The following is a 15,929-nucleotide window of genomic DNA, read 5'->3' as shown; positions in this document are numbered from 1 at the left end:
AGTCCAGTGTGCTAACCACTGCGCCACCTCGCTCAGTTGCGCTGGGATGCCTCCAGCCCCTAACTTACTGTGAGCTGCTGGCTGGCCACCACATTTATGCCTAACAGAGTGGCTAGTGTGCCTGTGAAACTGCTGCCACTGCACACCTGACATCTGCAGGCCTGCTCTGGCATTGACATTGCACCTTCACTGCGGCCACCTTTTTGTCCCGGCATCCTTTTGCTGGTGGCCATCTCCTTCAACCACATACTGAGTTGGGCAAGTACCACTGTGCAGGGTGCTCAAACACCAACGGGACACTGTGTGCTTTGCCTGTATGAATGCTGCTGAATAAAAATGTCACTGTTATCACTGCATTTATGAGACCATGGTGGGTGAGGAACTGGTTCTGTATACTTATTGCCCAGTCAACACTCTGACTCATGACATTTTAAATCTCTCCTTCATAACTGGAGCTAGTTCCATATATACTTGTACTACTGTATTGGGCTTTTTGTCTGTTTTGGCTAAGACAATTCGTTCACTATGCTGTTTGTAGCAGCTTACCCGCATGCTTATTTTCTTATTCATTAGTAGGCTTATTCCTGTGTGACCGCTCTTTGATAACAATGTATTGACCTCCCCAGAAATCCTGTTCTTCCTGCCATCACACTTTAATAATTACCGATATATATAACTTCAAACTGTATATTTCCCTTTATAAATTTTGTAACTTACCTAACGAATTAAGGGATTTAACTTTCAGTGCTCCAACCCATTGGATGACAGCTCTGTTTTTGCTGATAACAATGTCCTGGTAGTTATCATAAGGAGACCTGAATGGGGAACTGTTTTACCTATGGAACATTTTACCCAGGAGGATGCTGTCATCATGAAACCATAGAGTAGAGTTGCATGCCCTTGAGAAAAAAGATGTCATCTCTAGTTTCCCTTTGCTTTCAGCCATTTGCAGTAACAGTACATCAAGATCATGCTGGCTAAGGTTAGAAGGTCAGATAGTAGTACATTGTCCATGAAGTTGCCCCTCTTCAGGAAGTACGGGTTAGTCTGACCCTTCACAGAAAACCCTCTGTTTTGGTCGCACCTATAGTATAGTAATCTGTGTCTTTGAGGCGCACCAGCCACTCCATCTCAGCAAACCCCATGGTTCATGGGGATGGAAGATTTCATACTATAGTCTTACATCTGTAGTCTTTTATATTTTTGAGACAAATTTTTATAACTTGTAAATCTTAAAGACTACAAAACTTTTAATGGACATTATTTTATATGTATTTAAAGTCATTTCAGAATTATGCCAACACAATATTTCACAGGAAGTGATATCTACAGTATAATGCTGATATATGATGACATACATAAAAAATGCAAGATTTTATAATGAAGTGTAATTTTTTTATATTGAAGCACAAAACAAATTTTGGAAATTATGTACAAATACTTTCAAGCTTCTGAAATAACAACCGGTAGATAGATTTCAGTAATATATTTTTTGTTACAATTCATCCTGGCAGTGTATTCTTGCAACTTCCTTCAACTCTGTAAAAGAGAAGACGTTCATTAGCACAACACTAATACATGCAACAGTATGTTAGTACATGTATTTTAATACTAATTTTTCCCCACAAATAAATCATAACTTTCTTTTTTATGAGAATCTACATAAATTTGCTCAAAATATATGTCACTGAGAGCTGAAAAATTAAGAGCCCTCTTCACATTTTAAAGTAGTAAAATAATTTAAAAAGAAAAATGTTTGCTTGGATAAATTTTTGAGCTATTAATTCATGGATTATATTCAATAGAGTCTGACCAAGGAAGTACCTGTTCCCTAAACCCCAATCTGAAGATGAACCTCCAATGACATGGAGCATAACAAGAAACTGTCAAAAACATTTTATTAACAATTAATCACGATTGAATTGTCAAATAGTATTTGTGCTTGCACTGACCAAAATTTTAACACAGACCTTTTCTAGGGAAACTAAAATGGTATGGCATTAAAGGTCTTCCCCTTGTATGGTTGGTGACTTACATTAACAATAGAAAACAGATGGCCAATTAGCAAAAGGTATGGCACGAAGATTAAATTCAGAGAGGGGAAACATTAAATATGGTGTGCTGCACGATAAAAGCTTGGCTTACTCCTGGTCTTAGTCTACATAAATGATTTACACGAGATTTTGGAGGACTATTTAAAAACTGTAATATTTGCTAATGACACCTGTATGTTGATTAAGAGCCCAAACACATCAATACAAGACAAAGTCAGGAGAATAATGGAACAAGTTTACAATTGGTTCACAGCTGACAACTTAGCCATAATCTTACCAAATTTACAGTATGTAATCCCAAACAAATAAAAATGATTTACAGCTACTACCAGAGTAGAGATCAGTTGTTGTACGCTGGACAAGGCTCAATGTGTGAAGTTCCTGGGCATCCGGATAAATAACAAGATGAAGTGGCATCAGCATTTTGATAAGTTAACCAAAGAGCTGAGTTCTGTCTGTATTCAGAAATCTCTCTTGCTGTGTTTACTTGCAGAAATGATCGGTACCTTACTTCCACTCAGTTTTGTCCTATGTCATAATCCCCTGGTGGAAAAAGTAATTATTCTGCAGAAGTGTGCAATACAAATACTATGTAAAGTTGACAACTGAACATCTTGCACCACCCTCTTCAGGGACCTAGTGATTATTACTCTTACATTCCAACACATGTCCTCCCTATGGTATTTGTCATTAATAACAAGAGGTTATTTAGGGCAACCTCAGAAATCCACAACTACAACAATAGAAGTAGAAATAATTTCCATACAGACTATGCATTCCTCTCTAGAAATCAGAATTGAATTCTAGGTTAGGGATATAGGTTACAAGTAAACACCAGGTAGGAAATTGGAAATCCCCAAACACTTAATACCTTATTAGTCACTCCTTCTACAATTTAACATAATACTTGGATTCAAGAAAGTAAATTCCATGTAACTCTAATATAAGATTGCCAGTTATACAGACTGCAGTATCTCAGTGTGGCACCCCTACACAATTTGACTGTGCTGCACCACACCAACAGCTGTCTCACGATAAATCAGGTGCTGGAAAACAAACACAAGATTTCATGACCACGGCTGGTAAAAATAAGCATATTTACAGGCCGATTTACAGAAAGCATTGTGCAACATCACAGTGTCAGCATCACTCCAGACAGTGCCACAATCATGGACCTATTTCCTACGCTGGCCACGTGCTGCCTGGAAACTGTTTGTGTATGCTTTCACCAGGCGTGTCTTCAACTAGCTGTCTGGTTCACAACCAGCCCATCATTCTGTGAGCTCCAACATGAGCTGTAAAAACAGCCAAACCAGCAGCATTGCCATTCACATGCAGGAGGGACTTTGCTAGCAGCAAAGCTCCATTAGCCACCACTCACATGCTGATCACAGCCTTGTTGGACACCACCTGACTTATATCCTCAACCTGGTCAACTGTCATTAGCTGCTGCCATCACTCGCCACAGACCCTTGCTTCATGGGGCTCAGCAGTTATGAATGCTATGAGGCAATCCTCCTTCCGTGATTAAATCGGCTCTCACTGAACCTTCTTACTGGTGAGTATAGTGTAACCTTATTTTTCATTGTTCAATGTCTAGAAGTGACTCTTTATTTCATTCTTGTCATTAAGCAGTGATTCTTTATTTTCCTATTACTTGTGTTCCATGTTTACTGATGTAATAAACTGTTGTTCATCACTGCCAGTGGCATATCAATATGTGTTCTCCCTTGTCGTCACAAACATGAATCAGAGAGCTGATATTGGTCTGTTTGAAGTTACATAAGTGCTTTATTTGAAGCATGTTGCATGAGAAATATCACAACATAGCAGTGACTAGTGTAGTGAAATCAGGGGCAGGATGTAAAAATGTTGTAGACACCAACTATCAGACAAAATTAATGCAGGAAAATGACTTTATCATTGGTATAATGGGTTCAAACAATATGACAAAAAATGAAGCAGCAGAATTTTTTTACAAGCTAACAAAAGCAGAAACACAGTATTTGCCACACTGCCTCATAGGCATGATCTAATTTTTAGTTCGTGTGTAAACAAAGAAATTTGGAAAACAAACATTAAATTAAGGAAACTGTGTCCACAATACCCTAAGTGCCATGGACTGGATATAAGCAAGCTGCATTGAAATCTGCGCATGAAGTATGGAATGCATTTGTACTATGGAGGGAAAGGGTTTGTTTGTGATTGCATGAATGAAATAATTAAAGAAAAAATTCTAAGGAACAGAACAGTCTGTCAGTCTATCCTTCCAACAACAGTGAGGAAAACAAAATGAACAAGAATGAAGGATGAAAATAGAACACTGCTGACAATCTTAATTTAAACTAAAGTTATGTGATGCTGTAAATATGATTCCCAATTATCAAATCGTAAATACACCTTATCTAAAAATTTATCACCATAATGTGCAATCACTATGTAATAAGATCGATGAAATTAATGTACTGTTAACAGATGAATTTCAAGATATCTCACTGTTATGCATTTCTGAGTAATGGCTTAACCCAGAATTAATCCAGAACACGAAAATAAACAAATTCATTTTGGCTTCTTATTACTACAGGAAATACAGCAAGCAAGGTGGGGTAGCAACCTACACAAAGGATAATGTAGACTTCATTACCATACCTGATTTAACTAGAACAAATGCTGAAAAGGATTATAAAATTGCAGCTATAAAAATTACTCAGTACAATCTGGTTATTGCTACAGTTTACCAATCACCATCTGGAAATTTTGAACTGTTCTTGAACAAAATATAGTCATTTCTAAATAAAGTAAATAAAATGGATTATGAGTTGATAATCTGTGGTGACTTCAATATTGATTTCCTCACACAAATAGTGGAAATAGAGAGACCCCTTTGAACCTTGCAACATCCTATAATTTAAAGGCTGAAGTAAAAGCCGCTACCTAGTAACAGAAACTTGCTAAACGGCTCTAGATTAGTTTCTAGTCAAGAAGAGTTTACAAAAAACACCACTAAAATTTTTCAACACAGAGTTTAGTGACCATCTGGCTCAAATATTAAGCATAAAAGTAAAAGGTAGTATTATTAACAACATGTCTCTCAGAACTTTGTAGAAGTTACAATCAGGTTAGTGTAAACTACTTCAACAACTTATTACAGAAAGAAAAATGGTCTGAAGTGTACAAAATTAATGATATAAATGAAAAATTCAACACTTTCATTGATACATTAACCCATATCTTTGAAATTGCTTTCCCAATGAAAACATTTCCCATATGGGGAAACTCTAGAACAAATAGCTGGATCACAAGGGGAACATGGGTGACATGCCAGAAGAAAAGACTACTTCATGAAATCTGTAACTCAAAAAATTCCTCACCAGTAGTACGCACATACTATAAAAATACTCCAAAATATTATGAAAAGTAATAAAAGCAGCAAAAATAATGCATAATGATGAATACATTTATAATTCAGCTAATAAATCAAAGGCTATGTGGAGTGTTATAAAAAAGATCTGGAGAATACAGACAACCTTGCAAAAATATAACACTGTCACAAAAAAGTAACAAACCCCTTAGAAGTAGCCAACACATTTAACCATTTTTTTCACAGGTGTTGCTGATAATATGTTACAATCTAACTTTAAGAGCACCCAGGCAATGAATATAAAATAAGTGCATGTAGAGAATCAATGTACATCAGTTCTGTTTCACAAGATGAAGTAGCTAAAGCAATGAAAGGACTAAAAAGTTCTAACTCTGCAGGCATTGATGGTATACCTGCAACAATATTAAAGAAGAGTGCATCAAACCTAATTGAAATACACACTTATGTGACTGCTCACTTCAGGTTGGCACTTTCTCTGATGTACTGAAAACATCAAAAGTTGTTCCTGTATATAAAAATGGTGAGAAAGATAATGTAAATAACTACAGACCAATCACAATTTCCTCCTGCACCTCTAAAGTATTAGAAAAACTTATGTGTGACAAACTTATGAAATTTATAAACAAAAAACAACATCCTATGTAATGAATGACATGGATTCTGAAATAAGAGGTCAATGGCAATTGCTATTTATGAATGAATCAGTTTCACCCTAAATCTGATGGACAAAAAACAGGAAGCAATAGGAGCATTTATTGACTTGTCAAAAGCTTTTGACATGATGGATCATAAAATTCTGCTATCAAAGCTTGAAAGATATGGTATTTGAGGTCTGTCCAACAAATGGATCAGTTCCTTCCTGTCTAATCATAAGCCGACAGTGTGCATCAAGCACACAATATTGAACTAAAAATTGCATTTGAACACTTATCTGACCATAAACAAATTAAATGTGGTGTACCCCAAGGATTAGTAATGGAATCCCTTCTGTTCCTTCTGTACATAAATGATCTAAACTTAAATGTTGATGCACATAAAACAATCATATTTGCAGATGACACCACAATTCTACAAAAGGAGACAGCAATGAATGGTTGCAGCAGACAGCAAATGCGGCCACAAAACAACTTAGCAGCTGGGCACAGAATAATCAGCTTGTAATAAACAGCACTGCACTAAAATTCCACAAAGTTCCCAACAAGGACATGTTTAATCCCATTGGTCTCTGTCAATGGTAAACTAGTTGGTAACAGTACTGAAACCAAATTCTTATGACTTTGGCTGCAGGGCAACGTCAGATGGAATAGGCATATTGAATATCTCAATGCAGAACTGAGCAAGACATATTATTTTCTTGCTCATTGAAATCATGCTGTAGTGAGAAAACAGTAACGAATGTGTATCATGCCTACTTTCATTCTCATCTCAGATATGGAGTCACCTTCCAGAGAAACTCTAAAACAGCTAATGGCACTTTTAAACTACAAAAAAGGGCCATTAGAATCTTGTTTGGGTGCAAGCCTAGAGGCTCTTGTAAACCTCTGTTTAAGAAATCTGGTATTCCTCCATTACCATGTGTATACATTATGGAAATTAAAATAAACGTAAATAGTTAAGGACTGCAGACTGCAAAAAAAACTGTGATATACATGATCACTTTACCAGAAAAAACAGAAACTTACATATAACTCAAATCGGAACAGTTTTGTGCCAAAAAGGTACTTTTCACATGGGAGTTAAGCTTAATAACAAACTTCCTGAAAACATAAAAACTATTACTGAGGTGAATACACTTGGAAAATCTCTAAAGTCATATTTATGGCATAATTGCTTTTACTTATTGAAGAATATTTAAATGTTTGAAGTGTGTTATACAAATACTTATGCATAAGTGTGTCATTGTAACCTTAAGTATGTATGACTAGAAATGACTTTCAGCTGTATGTTTATAACTTAACTTGTCCAATGTTTTACGCATAAGCTGCTATGAATACAACAGGACCAATAAATACGATAACAACAACTTCTACATTTGAAGAAAAGAATATCATGAGTTATTCTAAATGGTTATTCTTTCTTTACCACTGCTATCTTAATGTTTATGTGAATACATTGGTAGTTATCTAACAATACCAGTAATCTGCACAGTGTAAGAATGGAGAGCTCTTTATATTGTCACTTATCATGCAGTTAACCTTGAATCTAGGAAATCAGGTAATTTGTAAAAAGAGTAGCAGTTTAAAAAATTAATTAATTAATTTCATTTTTAATCTTCAAAGTTATCAAATTTCTTAGTTTGTATTTGCCAGCAGCTTGGTAAAGACCTTTTCACAATAATAGAGAACACTGTTCTGAAAACCAGACAACAAAGTTTACATAAAAATTATTTTTATGTCTTGTCAAGGCCTTGTATTGGAGCTGCAAAAATTGCACTTCATGCACAACCAATTTTTATTATAAACCACAAATAGCATCAAGCACTGCTTTATATGGATGCAAAATGTGGGCAATGAGGAAGACAGAAAATTAACCATTAGATCAAATAAATAAATAAATAGAAGCTTTTGCAATAAACATTTATCTTCTTTAAATAATAGATAAGGATAGCAGTAGGGTGGGGGGACAGAGAGAGAGAGAGACACTTCATCCTAAAGTTAAAAAGCTGCTGTTTTCTCTTATTGTTAGTGGAATACTTTCCAAGCCAGTCAAATCTCAACCAACATGATTTTCTTCTTCCACTCTGATGTTGGATGATTTCCAGCTTGCTGCCTTTTGTTACCTATCTTTGTCTACTCTGCTCGTGGACATGGTTCAGCATCTTGTAGTACTGACTCTATCCTGGAGTCTCTAAGCTCTACATCACATTAGGCTATGTGCTTATATGATAGCAAATGATTATAATTACCACTTATAATGGAAGGATTCAATTCAATTCAATTCAGTTCAATTGTATTTAATTTAAAAGTAACGAATCACTTTGTTACTGAGGCTACAAGGAATCATTCATTTGGCAATGAAGGAAAGTTTGGTGCGGTAAAAGATGTAGAGGGAGACCAAGATTTGAATACAGTAAGCAGGTTCAAATGGATGTAGATCACAGTAATTACACAGAGTTGAGAAGACTTGCACAAAATGGACTATTGTGGAGAGGTGCATCAAATAAATCATTGGAGTAAAGACTACAACAACAAAATTTAAAAGTATGTCTATGAACATGATCTGCTAAGGATATAAAAGTGTTACTACATGAAAATAATCCAAATCTTGGAAAGTTTTATGGAAGTAAAAACTTACATCCTTATCTTTGTTGATAATCGAATGGTGGTTGATAGCGGAGAATTTTAATTTTTAAAGAGTTCTGAGTGAAACTGTCACTCTACACACAGTCTCCTTTTCATGTTTGCTTCAGGCAAAGACAGGTTAGATGGTTTATCAAAGTATTTTGCACACTGTGGTTACTCCCTATTGATACCTTGACCAGTTATGTAATAATTTAGGTAATAAAAGACAGTGTTTCAAATGATTGAAAATCATCACTATTCTCTTCCATTTCTTCTCTAAATTCAGATTTTGATCCTCTGCTGGCATCTTTGAGAGTGTTCTGACGTTGTCAGCAGGCCTACCACATGAATTACCACCAGAAGGTTCCTGAAGGGTTTAAATGTTAAGTTGATACAAGTAGAACAGGAAACTAATAGAGGATAATGATCCAAAAGATTTGGGTGTGTACTTTAGATCCAAAGCTCCTTGAATTCAAGACTTTGAGTCCAAAGACATACCTATGTCCACACCAGTATAAATACTCTTCAAGCCTATTTCATTGCATGAACCAGGTAATACTTACCAATATTAGCAACTTTGTGTCCTATTCCATTCACATACTGAGTGAGGAAAAATTACTGTCTGCATGTGCTCTAATCTCACCTGACTTGTAATGATCCCATCCATGAAATATATAACAGTGAGACCATTCTGATCCCATCAGTTCTTTCAGTACCAGTTTTCTAAATTTAACAAACAGGTTTTCATGAGGATAGTCACCTTTCTTCCAAAGAGTTCCATTTAAATTCCATTAATATCTCCACTACATTTTCACATAGGTTATGCCAGCCTTTTGTGAGCACAGAAGAACATCTCTGAATCTGATAAATGTCTGGTGCTGTGCCTATTTTATATGGGCATCAAACACTGGGGTACTGCTCTAGATTTGGCCACAGTAGCAATTTGTATGCAATCACTTGTTTATGGGAGTTATTTTGACTTAGAACTGTAGTTAGTTATTATTAACTGCTGTAGTCTTACGCTAACTGAAATCTACCATTTATGGCCTCCACCGAATGTTTTGTTACCCTAGACTGCACATATATTAGCTGGTCTGCTTGCTCTCTCTTGTGCAGTTTTATGAAGAAATCTGAAATTTATCTCATTGTCCAGTTCCTGATAAACAGATATAGCTCATAATAGTCACATTCTGCTATCTAGTTTAAATACGTTTGCAATGGAATTGATATAATAACTGTAAGATGCATGCAGAGTTACATTACTACTTTTCATAGGTAAATCTTCATCTGCAAACAGCCTGCCTAGCACTGACAGAATAGAACACAATCTTCAATTATCTTTTAGTATGTGGGAATGAATACAAATCTAGTGTCAAATACAAAAGTACATAACTAATATTTCATATGCTTTTTAATTCTTACCAACATTATTTATACAGCTGAAAGACTTTAGGCGACAGGGATTACTAAATAGGCGAGGGGGATTTATCCCATCAGTTGCACATATTGGCCTGTACTCTAATGTGCAAAAGCTGGGGCAATTGTTTTCTGCACACAATGAAGAAGAAAGGAAAACTATATCTGTAAACAGACAAATACCACATACTTTACTACTGTACAAGTGGAAGGCAATACTTTATAATAACAGATATGGTATGTAAGACTGTTATGTGACTGAAGATATTTTCAGTTTTTGTCATTTAGTGGAATGAAAATAAGGAAAAATGCAGTCTAAAATCTTATTACTGATATAAGATTTGTGATATGCATAGTGATGAGAAAGATGCAGTCATTACTTACTACAGACTTTACATAACCATTAAAAAAAGCTGCTTCTTTCTTTCTTGCACAAAATTGTTGCTGTTCATCTGGTGTAAAATAATTGAAAATAAATAAAACAGAAAGGAATATAGATGACCCCCTCCCTTTATACCATTAACTTTTTTTGTCATTCTTCCTAATTTGCTAGCTCATTACTATTTGTCTTGTAGATATGAATAACTTTCACACAAAATATAATTCAGATGCAGAAGACAAGTAATAACTATTTGTACCTACAAAATCAACTGTAATCTACATATACTTAGGGCACTGAGCTGTTACCAGGCACATATGCACAATTTAGAGCTTGTAGCTTAGCTGTAGGGTAATGTGCTTTTTCTGAAGGTAACAGAGCTTGGGTTAAAGTGGATGTGTATGTTTACTTGCTTGTTTATGCTGGAGAGAGACATTTCCAAAAACTAAGCTTCTAGTTTAAATTATTGTTTATGCCCCTTTAACCACTCAATACTGAAACCAAATGGTAAATGTATATCTTTATTCTTTACATTATTTGTCTCCCACTGAACACTTAAAAAGTTATCATATTGATGAAATGTGTATTGCTTCATTAATATTTGCAAGAGTACACCAATAATTTGCAAATTATAACTAATATCATATTGTAAGAATGGAGGACTATTCACAATGAGCATTGCTATATACCATGATACTAATAATAACACATACTTCTCTACCCTAAATAATTAAATATTTTTATTTAAAAAAATTTGTTCATTATAACATTGTGAGGCTAATATGATATATTTTTAATGTTACTATGAATTCAGAGCAGTTTTAATCACACTGATAAATGAATTTAAAAAATGATAAAAGGGCTGTAATTTGAAACTAATTATATTTAAATCATAATTTGAATATTATATTTATCTAAAACCAGCACCAATTAGAAACAGGATAAGATGCAGTTTCATATTCACTCTCACAGTTTGCCTGAAATGAGCTAATGTAGATCTTTCACACACACAGTGAACTGATTTTGTAAGATGTGATAAACTGTTTCTTATGATAAGCAGTTATCTCTTCTGGTCCATTAACAATCTTTCCAAAGATGATAACTGGATGTATTGACAAGATAACTGTCTTCATTATGTGCTGAGGCAGCAACTTCATATCTAATGGCGTGTTATAGACATGAAATGCATTAAGATCAACTGCCAGATATTTTTCTTGTGCTTTGATTTAAAACTGTGAACATTTATTGCAGAATAGTCATTATTAGCAAATCTTAATCATTCACCGATCATGACTAGATAGATTGCTCAGTGTTACAGTATTATGAATATGCATACAACAAAACATTAGTACTTCAATAAAAAGATGAGTGGTTGGTATGTGGGTTAATACTATGAAAATGAGCATTTAATGGCTGTCTTAATTAAAAGAGGTAACATAATTTAGGAGTATTTAGTGACATATTCTAATTACTCCAAATGTCTTTTCTGTGATAATAATGTAAAAAGAGTCACTAGTTTTACATTTGCTCTGAACTCCTTCAGTGTCTATGATTGTATTGTAGTATGCATCACAGTAAAGTTTTTCAGTGCTACTACTGGAAGTCTGTTATATGTTTTGGATCACTGGCAAGTTGTAGTGTCCATGTTTCACTTTCTCATGTATTCAGACTATGGATTTCAAGCCTCAGCTAATGGGTTCCGCTAAAAGAAAGTTCTTTATACATAATTAAGGTAGACTGAACATTGCTATTACCCCTAGCTGGACGAAGATGGTCTTCAGTGATCCAATTCCTTACAAGACAATAAAATTTTAACGGCTTTCTCTTATATTAGAAGAACACTCTTGAAATCTGCTGAGAGCCCTCACAACTGTAATTTATAACATATGTGACTGTGAAAGAAGGCATGGTACAGCTGGTAGTATGAACCAAAACAAGGAAAAAAATGTGAGTAAACATAGGCTCTAAATTGCAAACATCTGTTAAGTGTTGTCATTGTAAACAGTTTTCACAGTTCTGAGTAAGTGCAGCATGGGATTAGTTTGTGTTTTGATAAGTTTGTGAAATGGTTTAACACTGTAGTTTTACCTTTGCACTTACCATCATAATAGAAACCTATTATTACACATGAGAAATGGCAGACACGATCATCTGTTATGATCAGACAAATTGAAGCAACTGCTGAGCCTGTGTTGTCTATGCTGATAAATATCTAGACTGCATGGTACCATCTCCACAATTATTCAGCAGTCGTTTCCAGTCACTCTGGCAACAATGGATCGTGGTAGTCCTCTCACTATTTGTACTTTTGTCATGGAAGAGCGAGTATTGGAACAAGTGGAAAAAGTTCCTGGAACCAGTGTATGCAGAATTTCAGCATCTATCGAGGTTAGTTGTCCTCTGGTCTGAGAGACACTGCACGAACAGTTGTTATATACCCATATCATGCACAATGTGTCCAGGTCTTTCAACCACATGATTAGCCTGCTAGATAATAATAATAATAATAATAATAATAATAATAATAATAATAATAATAATAATAAGGATCAAACAATAAACACCAGATATTACAGCAAGCATATTATTAAAGATCCCAATACCACAACAGATAAATGCAGGCTTTGCAAACAACAAATAGAAACAGTAGATCACATCACAAGTGGATGTACAATACTAGCAAATACAGAATACCCCAGAAGACATGACAATGTAGCAAAAATAATACATCAACAACTTGCCATAAAACATAAACTAATAAAACAACACGTTCCCACATACAAGTACACACCACAAAATGTACTGGAGAATGATGAATACAAATTATACTGGAACAGAACCATTATAACAGATAAAACAACACCACATAACAAACCTGACATAATACTCACCAATAAAAAGAAGAAATTAACACAACTAATTGAAATATCCATACCCAACACAACAAATATACAGAAGAAAACAGGAGAAAAAATTGAAAAATACATCCAACTGGCTGAGGAAGTCAAGGACATGTGGCATCAGGATAAAGTCGACATTATCCCAATTATACTATCAACTACAGGAGTCATACCTCACAATATTCACCAGTACATCAATGCAATACAGCTACATCCAAACATATATATACAACTACAAAAATCTGTAATTATTGATACATGTTCAATTACCCGAAAGTTCCTAAATGCAATATAACATATACCATACAGTTACAAGGAAGTCACGCTTGTACGAGGTCCGCGTCACGTTCCATTTTTAACCAGACTTAAGTCTGAGAAAAAAAAGTCAATAATAATAATAATAATTTTACTGTCATTTGGCCATTACAGCAATAGACAACGTCATATACATACTAAAATACAATTAAGAGTTTGAAAGAAACAACAGGTTTGTTGTTAACATTATAGTATTATATTACAGTTGATAAATTCTCTTATGTCATAGAATGGGTGGAGGACTAGCCAGTCATGAATTGTTTGTTTGAATAATTGTTCAGGTAATTCTTGAACAGATTGAGGAAGATTATTAAATGATTTGTACCCCATGATTTCGTAGCTGTTGAGTGACTTTGACAATCTGTGGTAAGGAATATAGAGGCGCCTATTCCTTCTTGTATTGTAGCTATGTACATTTTCTCTGGTTTTTGTTTCTGGTAATTTCTTCTTCATATAAATTAGAACATAGTATTAGTACAAGTTTATAACAGTCATGATTTTCTGTTCACAGAACAATGGTTTACAGTGTGCCTTATATGCAGAACCAGTAATTATCTTAATAGCTTTTTTTTGCAGTATTAATATGTCATGTACACAGCTAGAGTTCCCCCACAAAATAATTCCATATGTTATACTTTGAAAGAATGAAAAATAGGATGTTCTAACATATTTTTCAGGAACACAATCCATAAGTCGCCTTAACAGGTAAATAACTCTTGACAATTTACCACTAATATATTGTACATGTTGACCTCAAGATAATTTATCATCAATGTATACCCCCAAAAATTTGACATAACTTGGATCATCTGACAGAAGCTTGTCTCTAAGACTACAGACCATCTGCTGTGTTTTGTTTTCATTCAGCAGGAATCCATTGCCTTGAACCAATAGGATGCTTGGTCAATTGTCTTTGCTGCACAAGTTTTAAGGCTATTGAAATCATCAATATCATGAAGAAATGTTGTATCATCTGCATACAACACAGTGGTGGACTTGATCAATGACGGCAGATCATTTATCATTATCAGGAACACAAAGGGGCCTAGCACAGATCCCTGCGAAACACCTACCCTGACTTGTTCTATACTCGACATTTCTCTCCCTACACAAACAACTTGCTTACGATTCTGAAGATATGATTTTATTAATTTAAGGCTGTTATGTCTAATGCCATAGAATTCCAGTTTTTCTAGGAGTGGCTTATGCTTTACACAGTCAAAAGCTTTGCTTAGATCACAAAATGTGAGTTGAGCATAGCCCTTATCCTCAAACACTTGATGTAAGTATTTGACTACAAAGTCTATAGCATCCACAGTAGACAACTTTTTCCTAAAACCATACTGAGATTCACTAACTATTCCTAATTTTTCAAAATAGACAGATGTTGTTGTTGTTGTGGTCTGCAGTCCTGAGACTGGTTTGATGCAGCTCTCCATGCTACTCTATCCTGTGCAAGTTTCTTCATCTCCCAGTACCTACTGCAACCTACATCCTTCTGAATCTGCTTAGTGTATTCATCTCTTGGTCCCCCTCTATGATTTTTACCCTCCACACTGCCCTCCAATACTAAATTGGTGATCCCTTGATGCCTCAGAACATGTCCTACCAACCGATCCCTTCTTCTGGTCAAGTAGATAGCTGTTGGTAAATTACACATTCCAGTATTTTAGAAAAAGCTGGGACTATGGAGATTGGTCTGTAACTGGAAGATGAGTCCATATCTCCCTTTTTATATATTGGAATTACCCTAGCCACTTTGAGTTCTTCGGGAAAATATCCTTCAGATATGCATTTATTTATACAGAATGTTAAGGGGTACACAATATAGTCTATTACTTTCTTTAGTAAATTACAGGATATGTCATATATATCTACACTGTCTGAAGATTTCATCCGTTTTACAATGCTTAGGACATGACTAGGTGAGACCTCGGAGAACATAAATGTACCTGTGTCTGTTGGTGTTCTGCAAACATTTTTAGAAAGTAACTCTGATGAACTGATATCAGGTTTGATTATAGTATTTCCTACATTTTCAACAGATTTAATAAAGAAATCATTGAATTTTTGGGGATTTATATTAATTTTTTTGCTTCTTACATCTTTAGCAACACCATTTATTAATTTCCATGCAGCTTTGGACTTATTTGTGGAATTATCAATGGTATTGAAATTATGTGCTTTTTTGGCTTCCACGAT

General features: G+C 34.9%; 1 long non-coding RNA gene across 1 annotated transcript; it reads right to left on the bottom strand.

Moving 5' to 3' along the window:
• Positions 1-1,373: 1,373 nt before the first annotated feature.
• LOC126149607 (uncharacterized) lies at positions 1,374-11,535 on the bottom strand. Its single transcript, XR_007531009.1, has 3 exons — positions 11,440-11,535; positions 10,140-10,298; positions 1,374-1,539 (listed from the first exon to the last, which is right to left on the bottom strand). It is a non-coding gene; the product is annotated as an uncharacterized LOC126149607 (long non-coding RNA).
• Positions 11,536-15,929: the final 4,394 nt, after the last annotated feature.

This window comes from Schistocerca cancellata, chromosome 2 (genome assembly GCF_023864275.1).
Source record: "Schistocerca cancellata isolate TAMUIC-IGC-003103 chromosome 2, iqSchCanc2.1, whole genome shotgun sequence".
NCBI lineage: Eukaryota > Metazoa > Arthropoda > Insecta > Orthoptera > Acrididae > Schistocerca > Schistocerca cancellata.
This window is presented reverse-complemented; position numbering and strand designations above follow the sequence as displayed.